This window comes from Thalassophryne amazonica, chromosome 20 (genome assembly GCF_902500255.1).
Source record: "Thalassophryne amazonica chromosome 20, fThaAma1.1, whole genome shotgun sequence".
Classification (NCBI taxonomy): Eukaryota; Metazoa; Chordata; class Actinopteri; order Batrachoidiformes; family Batrachoididae; genus Thalassophryne; species Thalassophryne amazonica.
Window position 1 is genome coordinate 12344822 of NC_047122.1, and position 9994 is coordinate 12354815.

The window sequence follows — 9994 nt, forward strand, 5'->3', positions numbered from 1 at the left end:
GTTTTTGTTTTCCTGTTTTTCCTTCACGGCGGTTGTCCTGCCGCACTCTACCGCCACCTGCAGGTTCGGGGTGTAAACTACGCAGCTGCAGTTTTGTCAAAATTATGTACTTAAAATTATATTTACCCACAGTAATTAAAAAAAAAGAACAGGATAAACCAAACGATAGGGGGAGGGGGTATATTTTTCACATCTTATATTTGTTCTGTATTATGTCGTACACTGAACTGTAGCAAAACTAAGCTCCCTGTTTTGGAAGTAAATCTGTGCCATGAGTTTGAATTTGAATTTCTAATGATTTTTTTTTTTTGCATCAAAATCAGACTTTAAATTTCAAAACCACTGTTACAGACTGAACAGTCTGCCCCTAAAAATTGGTCCACCCTACCTCCACTGCGCATGCCTCATTTGCAACCACGGCAGTGTTAAATAATATCTGTGCTAAATCTTTGTTTTATGTTAGCTATTAAGTATTTGTGTTGTTTGGAAATTCTGAGAAATATGTTGTTTTACTCTATCATCTGTCCAAGTTTCAGATACAGGGAGAGCTCCCCCTGCTGGTGAGAGCCAGTAACATTACAAATATGAGACTAAACCACACCCATGTTAACACTCAAAAGGTATAAAAAGTGTCTGTGAGGGTTCCAGGCCTGGTTTCTAATGTGACCTTGAATAAACTCAAAATGAGGACTACGATGGTTTGGTTTTTGATAAGGGGCAGAATTTTACATAAAAAGAACCAGGTAGAAATAACAACGGACTCTCTACACCCAAAGCGAACAAATAGATTAATGGGATTATAACCATGTCATCAGATGACAAGGTAAAACTCTTAAATCATTCTAAAGTCAGTTTTCTGCAGAAATTAGGCCGTTTTAAGCAGAAATGAGGCGATAATTGGTGATGCTTTGAAATGACGGACAAGCAAGGAATGCATCAGCTTGCTGCTCATGTAGCTGTGGTGCTCTGATCACTTCCTCCGTCTTTTATCATGAAATAATGCTGAATTTATGTGGAAATGATTGTTGTACAAAAGCTTCAGATATCTGTCACTGAGATAGATGATGACTGGAGTGCAGTTTTAAGCAGAAATGAGGTGATAATCAGTGAACCGTGGCTGATGACACATGCACAGTGAAGGCAGGACGGACCGATTTTTAGGATGGGACCGTTGGTTCGGCGACACCATCGAATTTCCAGCACACATTATTTCTGCCACTTATTTTTTCTCAATGATATAATAAATTCTACCATTATATCATCATCTACTCCTAAACAGGGGCTTTGTTTTGTCGACCTACTTCCGTGGTGGTTATATTTGCACTTAATAATGGCTCGCAAACACACGGCTCACTCCCAACTGTGAAGAGGTTCTCATCGTTTACTTAAAAGCCTCAACTCATTCGCAAACATCACCTCTCTAGCACAAACCACCAAACAAAACAAAACAAAACCTATGTTTAGGAGTAGAAGATAATATGAACTTATGGCAGACACACTTTGCAGTCATCATGGTTCCTGGGATCCACCATCTCCCAGGATCTGAAGTGGACCTCCCACATAGACTCCATCAGGAAAAGGGTACATCAGAGGATGTTCTTCCTCAGACAGCTCAGGAAGTGCAACCTGCCCCAGGAACTGCTCCTCATCTTTGACACATCCTTCATCCAGTCTGTCCTGTGCATCTCTGTCTCTGATTGGTTTCCCTCTGCCTCCAAAGATGACAGGCACAGACTTCAACCGTCAGCTCTGCAGAAAAAAAAAAACCCAAAAAAAACACTGGAGCCAGCCTGTCCTCCATGCAGAACCAGTCCAGGCTCAGGAAGCAAGCTGGTATTATCTCTGCAGACTAGGCATCTGAATCTCATCACTGACAATGATTCGATATGCACCTTGATACGCTACCAGTGATACGATTCATATAGCAATACGTGACAATACTGATGATATGATTCACCCCTGTTCCTGATTCGAAGCAATTTCATATATATTTGATGGCTATTCAATTCCTCACAATGTGATACGATGTGGTTTGGTACGATATGATTAATGATGGGTGTTATTAAGATTTTATTGATATCGATGCCATTATTGATTCCGCTTATCGAGCGGATTCTTTATCGATTTCCTTATAAATACCTGTTGCGAATTTTCTGTGTACTAAAAGTCAGCTTTACAGATTTTCTATGTCAACATTTTATTGAGTCTTAAAGTAAATAAATATGAAATTGATCACTGCATCCTTGATCTCTAGACATAAATAAAAATCAATAAAATCTGTACATGGTGGATCCTTGATCTCTGGACATAAATAAAAATCAATAAATCTGTATCTGTAGTATTTGTCAATAGCATATCCTTTCAGTTATTAATGGCACAAATGTAACTCCACAGACTCTGAGCTGAGCTCTTCAGCCGGCTGCTGCATGTCAGGACGCAATTAATAAAAAAATGCAGGACATCTCTGTTAGGAAAAATTACCTAAAAACACTGACACAGACAACAAATGAGACACCAGAGGAAACAAGTTTCAGTTTCTAAGACCTTTTGTTATTTAAAGCTTTAAATGTAGATGGCATACAGAGTGTAGGTCTGAAGACAAAATACAAGTACATTCAGTTTTCATGCCACTTATATACAATCCCAAGGTGTTCCAAAGTCCATTCAATGAAATGATTTGATAGCATAACAGTCCGTGTCAAAGTCTCTTGCTGGTCGTTCATTATACACTGATTAAATCATGTCTCATCACTTAGCATAAGACAAACAGTCTCACATGTCTCACCTCAATGTTATGTGCTCTTTTCTCTTCCTCTTCCATAGCATTGTTCAATCAATTGCTAAGACAATTAGAATGGTAAATATATTTGAAAAAGCTTTAACATTCATTTTTATAACAGTCTCATCTGGGTGAGAAAAAAAAAAAACGGTTTTGGTCGGTTGTAGTTCTACTGTTTGCATTATAACATTTGAAAGAGGTGTCATCTGTTTTAAAACAGCAATTTGCTCTCAAGTTATTAATTCTGACCAAAATCTGCACGGCTCTTTGGAGCTGTGCACTTAGTCCCACAAAATAGAGGATAATATTATTATTACCTTCACCCAATGGACAACTTCAGTTTACGCAGGAGCTAGTGCTCACGCCAGTGGACTTGCCGCTTCATAAAACCAGCAAAGCAGAGAAACAGCGAACAGTGGGTCGAAGCACTGCTTCATTGCTTCAAGCAGACCTGCTGCAGTCTGCAATCAACGTAGAGAAATAATCATTTTCTCGATAAACACCCTGAAAAACAATGGCCACGGGGGGGGGGGGGGTCGACAAGCAGGCCGCGAGCGATGCAACACAATTCAACCTGTCAACTGAATCAATGCACACTGAATGATTCAATGCACTCACATCACGCACATTTGTATCTAGATACCGATTCATACTGATTAACCCCCACATGCCTGCTACAGACCCCTCACACCCTGGACACACTGTTTAAACTCCTCCCCTCTGGTTGACATTACAGAGCTCTGTACATCAAAACAACCAGACACAGGAATAGTTTATTTCCACAGGCCGTCACAGTGATGAACAACTTAACCTGCCAAAAAACTCACTAATTCATATACCTCATGAACACCTTTGGTCTGTTTTCCTGTTTCTCCTTTGCACACATTTTATTTTATTTGCAGATTTTTACTGTGAATTATTCAGTGTTTACTGTATATTTATACATGCTCGTACAGAGAGAGTACAGCTCAAACCGGAGTCAAATTCCTTGTATTCTTGTAGATACTTGGGGAAAAAAAGGCTATAGCGCAGTGCAGTCTCATTTGAACACCTGCGTGATATTGCGGGATTTGACCACATCTAGGTACAGCCTGCACGAACATGGCTGAGACTAATTCCCAGGTGGAGTGTGGGAGTTTCAGCACAAACCATTCAGCCCAGATCGGTAAACTTAAAAGCACACTCGCCACCACCTGGTGGACATGCCGGTGTCGCCGAGGAGGAACCACAAATGAGTCCTACTCTGACCATGAGGATCTTCTGGCTTCTCATTCTCCAGAAGCCTTGGCTCAATCCAGCTGTCCCTTTTTGCTGACAATAGGGCAGCGCAGTCTCGTTTGAATCCCTGCGTGCTATCGTGGGCTTTGACCACATTCAGGGAACAGAATGCACAAACACTGAAGAGCCTAATCTCCGGCGTAGTGTGGGAGTTTCAGCACAAACCATTTGACCCAGCTCGGTAAACTTAAAAGCATACTTGCCGCCACCTACAAGACATGCCGGTTTAAAATTGTTTCCACTGAAACCCCCATCCTCCGAATGCTTTGTGCCATCACTCCCACACTCTGCCCGGGAATTAGTCTCTGCCCACAAACAGCATCACTTATAACAGAAAAATGGTGTACCATTTTGTTTTTGGCTGCAATCACCGATGAAGTCGAGAAAAGTGCATTTTTTTGGGTCCCAGTGGAAAAGGTAAGACAAGGCAAATGGGAGAGATCATGTCGGTAAGTGTACACACCTAGCCAGAGTAGCTGTGTTCTCTCGCCTGCACATCCGTCTCGACACGTTTGAGCTCCGGGTCATAAACAAACCACAACACGTCCACTTTCCACCGCGTTATCACTTTATTCTTTGCATTTTCACTTTGTTTGCATGTAATTTTCCCAGAAACTCAAAGACAGTGCCATGTTTCTGATATGTAGAAAAATTATATCGTATGCGTCGTTTTACCCCTTTAGCACCCGCCCTCAAACAAGACTGCGGTGCCCAATTGCCTGAGCACTTATCAACTCACAAATTAAAGATCCCGCTGAATTTGAACTTTTAGGAGGATTCGTACAGTTTTAGAAATGAGGCCACAGGTCCCCCTGGGCTTCCCGACACTAGCATGACTTTGATTCACGCACTTGCATGACCTGTGTCATGTAGGAGAGTAAACTCATCTTTAACTGGTGTAGACTGAGCCTGAGAGGGGCGCCGGCACGTGCAATTGCGCACAGAGAATTTTGAAATGTTCAAAAAAATCCTTCACGCATAAATGTCATGCTATGTGGCTCGATCTAATCGCCAACACGACGTGCAGCTCATCAAGTTGAGTAAAGAAGAAGTGAACAGAGCAAGCGGTGACGTCAGCAGATCGCATCAGAGCACAGCTCCTTTGAAGGATTATAACAAGATGTTAAATCTATCAAAAACATACTTTAACAGCTGCACACAAGAAGGAAAGAACACACAAATGTTACACCAAGCCATGACAATGTAAACATGACAAATAATGACCTTTTTAGATGGCTCAAAATACTTTCTGCAGCTTGAACACCTGAAGCTGAAGCGGCCCTCTGTGATTCAGAAAGCGATTACAGCTGTTTTCAACGGCTAATTTGTAGAGAAAATGATTAATCCGACAAAAAATAATTATTTTATATACACAGCATCAAGCGCAAAGCAGGTGGCAGGCGGTGGAACAAAGAACGGCGTCCAGCTGGGAACACAGTGGGTGGGATCATCACAATGATGGGCGTGCAAGTGCGTGAATTAAAAGTCATGCTCGTGTCGGGGGGCCTTTACATGCGAGACAGTATCAGCTATGAGATTACAGCCCTGTTGTGAGCTAACCGGACTGCAGAACCTGATCCAGTGTGCAAGTGCCTCAGGACTGACTGCTGCAAGAACTAGAAAAGACCAAGGGAACAACAACCTGGTTGCAGCTGATTGATGGCTCCTTTTAGGAGGTGAGGATGGACCGGTGATTTGCCTGGGTGGTTGTCAGTTCTATAGCATGTTGGATGACTGTGCACCAGCTCATGCTGCCCATCCCGATCTGACTGAAAGTCTGCTGTCAGGTTCTGGAGACCATGACTATGGGGAATGTGGAGAAGGACAACAGCTTGACTCCTGTAGGTGTAGTTCAGGATTTCTTCGGCAGGGGCTGTCCAAATAACTGCATCAAGAGGTTTAGCCGCTCCATCATTTCCTCCAGTAAAAAACCACAGGTAAGAGTCAGGCTGCTGGGAGCAGAAACCAATTTTGTACCATTTATGGCCACAAATTGCTCAGCACAGGCTACTAGAACATCAAAAATGGCAATTGTTGTGAAGTTAGCAGAATCACATCTGGGCATTCAGGGTACATGTTGGGATGCAGTGATGAGCATGTTGGGGGACAGATCATCTGCTCAGCAGGTGTCCTGTAGACAGGAGTTTTGTCAACCTGCAGTTTGCCATCATGTGACCATGTGCTGCCAAGAAGACCAAGTCACCATCACCAAAGACAGGAACATTTTACTCAATCAGACCCACAGAGAACACAAACACAACAGCAGGAACCTGGTTCTGTGTTTGTGCCCAACCTGTGCGCTTGCTACAGACATTACAGCAACAGTCAAGCTGGGATTAACATTTCATATCACAGGTGAGTATTGAGATAACTTTAAAGAAAAAGTCCTGGGCTTCGTGTGCTTTGACTATCAATAATGTTCTGAACATTCAGCAAAGGGCGGAAATGCAACACAACCTAACAACTACGAAACAGAAGCCGGGACTCCATTAGAGATTTGTGCAAAAGTTAAGCGATATTTTTAGAACGTCAACGAACCACAATAGCAAAATCACAGCATTTAGTCAGCTGAAGTAGAGTGCAGAGGCCCCAAGACCAAGTCTGGAGTCTGGCAACCTCCCATCAGAGCTTTTATGGATGATGTGACAGTAACAACTGTCAGTCCCAGGAAGCAGATGGATCCTCCAAGGCTTGGAGAGGCTAATCACCCGGGCTCGGATGTCCTTCAAGCCAGAAAATTTGAGGTCGTTGGTTCTGAGAAAAGGGAAGGTGACAGACCAGTTCCATTTCTTTCTAAGAGGAACCCAAATCCCTTCAGTTACAAAGAAACCTGTGAAGACCCTTGGAAAGACCTTTGATTGCACCCTAAAGGATGCAGCTTACATCAGAGCAGCAAACTAAGAACTAGAGGGGTGGCTAGCAGCTGCTGACAAATCAGGGCTACCACAGAAATTCAAAGTCTGGATGTACCAGCATGGCATCCTTCCTAGGCCATTGCTGGTATATCGATTTCCAAGGGTTCGAGAGGAGGATCAGTAGCCACTTCCGAAGGTGGTTGGGATTACCCAAAAATCTGAGTAGTATCGCTCTCTATGGCAATACAAACAGGCTGATCCTTCTCATCAGCAGCCTCTATGAAGCGATCAAGGTTATTCAAACAAGAGAGGCGCTCGTGCTGTCCAGTGATCCAAAATTTTCCCAAGCTGGCACTGATGTGGGGACAGGAAGAAAGTGGAGGGCACAGGAGGCAGCGGACCAGGCAGAGTCGAAGCTTCATCACAAAGCACCAGTGGGAACTGTGGCAGTAGGACATGCAGGATTGGGCAGCATTCCAACAGCCAACTACAGCTGCCTTACACGGCAAAGTAAGGCAGGACCTGGTCCAAAAGGAGGTGAGAGCTGGAGGAGGAGCGTGCAAGCCAGATGGCGGGACTGAGGTAGCAGAGCGCTTGGACCAGATGGGAACAAGCTATGGACAGAAATATCTCATGGGCTGAATTGTGGGAAGCTGTGCCTTACCGCATCAGGTTTCTCATCCAGTCGGTATACAACGTGCTGCCAAACCCATCTAACCTCTTCTGTTGGGGCAAGACATCAGCAAGGCAACAGCATGCACCTTCTGCCAAGGAAGAGGAACCCTGGAACATATACTCAGCAGCTGCCCCAAAGCACTGGGAGAAGGCTGCTACTGTTGGCACCATGACGAGGTTCTGAAAGCGATTGCTGAAACCATCTGTAACATTCACTAGAGCAGGAGAACAGGCAAAAGCCCAAACGGGACTCCTGGGAACATCTCATGACTGGCAGACAAGGGTGGACCTTGGGAAGCAACTCAAATTCCCAGAAACCATCACTAGAGACAAGCTGCAGACCAGACATCATGCTGTTCTCTGAGACATCCAAACTGGTGGTCATGCCTGAGCTCACAGCATCCTGGGAAGAGAGAATGTAGTAGTCCAGCAAAAGGAACATGGAGAAATATGCAGATTTGGTGGAGGATTGTCGCAGTTGTGGGTGGCGTGCACAGTGTGTGCCCATCAAAGTGGGGAGCAGGGAGTTGCGTGAAGATCACTATGCAAGGCCTACAGCATCACTGGTGTAAAATAGAAAACCATCAGCAAGGCCTCAAAAGACACAGAAAAGGCCCCAAGGTGGTTGTGGATCACGCAGAACAAGAACTGAGTGAATGCGGCTTGGACACAGACCAGAACTGATCACTCCTGATCTGGTTGCCAGGGTAAGTGGATCTGAAGTTGAAAGATCCGAAACCCCGTATGGCCCTAGGTACTTCACTGATGACATGAAAATTCAGTAAGGTATATCTTATATATTATATTCCAATTCTAAGGTGGAACTACAGGGCTGTGAAATGAAAACTGTGCAATCCGAGGAGAATTTGCGGGGGGGGGGTTGGGGTCTAGGGCCCTGTGGGGCCCCAGAATTAAATTTTTATCTAATGATACTTTTTCAGCATCTCCTGGAAGAACAAATCTCAAAATTAGTGGATATTTAAATGATCCTATATTCAACCCGTCATTGATGTTGAAATAACAGAATACGAGTATGACGTGGAAGTAGGACCTTTTAATTGTAAACCAAATTATGCATTAACTCAGAACAATTAAACTTCAGTCTTCATGAATTTCATCTAAAGACTGTTACAGCATTTCAAAAACCACAGCTAAAGCTTGTAGAATATTTGGAAAATCATGGTAAAATATTAATAACATACCTTATAGTAAAAAGTCAGTTATATTCTTGTGTAAATTCATGCAGCTTCCATTCAAAGCCACAATGTCTTTTTTACAATGAAATGAAAGAAAATAGATTAGTGAAAAAAAGTCACATAATCATGTCTAAAATCCTGTTTGAACAGCAGAATGTTTATTTTCCAGGGAGAGAAAAATTCTTACCATGTTTCCTGAGAGGGCACAGTTCACTTTTCCCGTTTCTTTTATCTTTCAGGTGTGTTGATGAAGCCAGCAATTCCACGGATTCTTGTCCTTATAAGACTTTTTCAAACCGTCTTTCTCGCCATCATCTCACTGTGCGACGTCGCTCCGTGACACAGACATGATTCAAAATTCTTCTTTTAAAAACTTGAAAGTTCTAAAAGTGTGCGATGTCCACATGCTACGTTTAGCTAAGCTTCGCACAGGAGCCACACAGCGTCGCCGCAGCAACCAACCAGTCCTGCTTTACGACAACTGTCGTAACAGCTACACTTTGAGTGGCATTTTTCCTCCGCGAAACTCCGCGGATCCGAGGAAACTGATTTGTATCTGTAACACAAGGATCAGTGTCCGTGGACTTATAAAACTTACACGATGTCGTAAAAAAAGAGAACGCTTTGCGATAAGCATTTTAGAAACTCAGTGATGTTCACGATTAAAGAGTACATCACTAACACATCCAACCCCCCTCCCCATGATGAAATCCTCAGAGTTTCCACAGCCCTGAACTATGCCAGTATACAAAGGTATATCTAAATATCTAAAAAGGAAGAGTAAAATAGGAGAGTAGAAAAGAGTAGAGTAGAGCCACTTAGGTGCCTGGTCTTGAGAACCAGGGATGGTAGGTTAAAAAGCTTTTTTATCCCATGAGAACTCTCCCTACCCACCCAAGCAGCTCAAGAAAAAGGTATATATAATAAATAATAAGACATAAGAAGGATAAGACATCACAGGAGAAGATTGTAGTACAGGTAATTAGTATGTAGACTAGTAGTAAAATCAAATATAGTTAGTAGGCTAAGCTGTAGAAGCAGAAGCTGTGAGTGTATGAGTGTACTGGTATCTATCTAAAGTAACTCTGTTAGCATACTATAGGAAAATAAAAAATATAATCATTATGCTATCAAATGGAAACCTAAGAACTTCTGATGTCTTTAGAGGAACACAAACTGATGAATCATTAAAAATCTACACCATGTAAAAT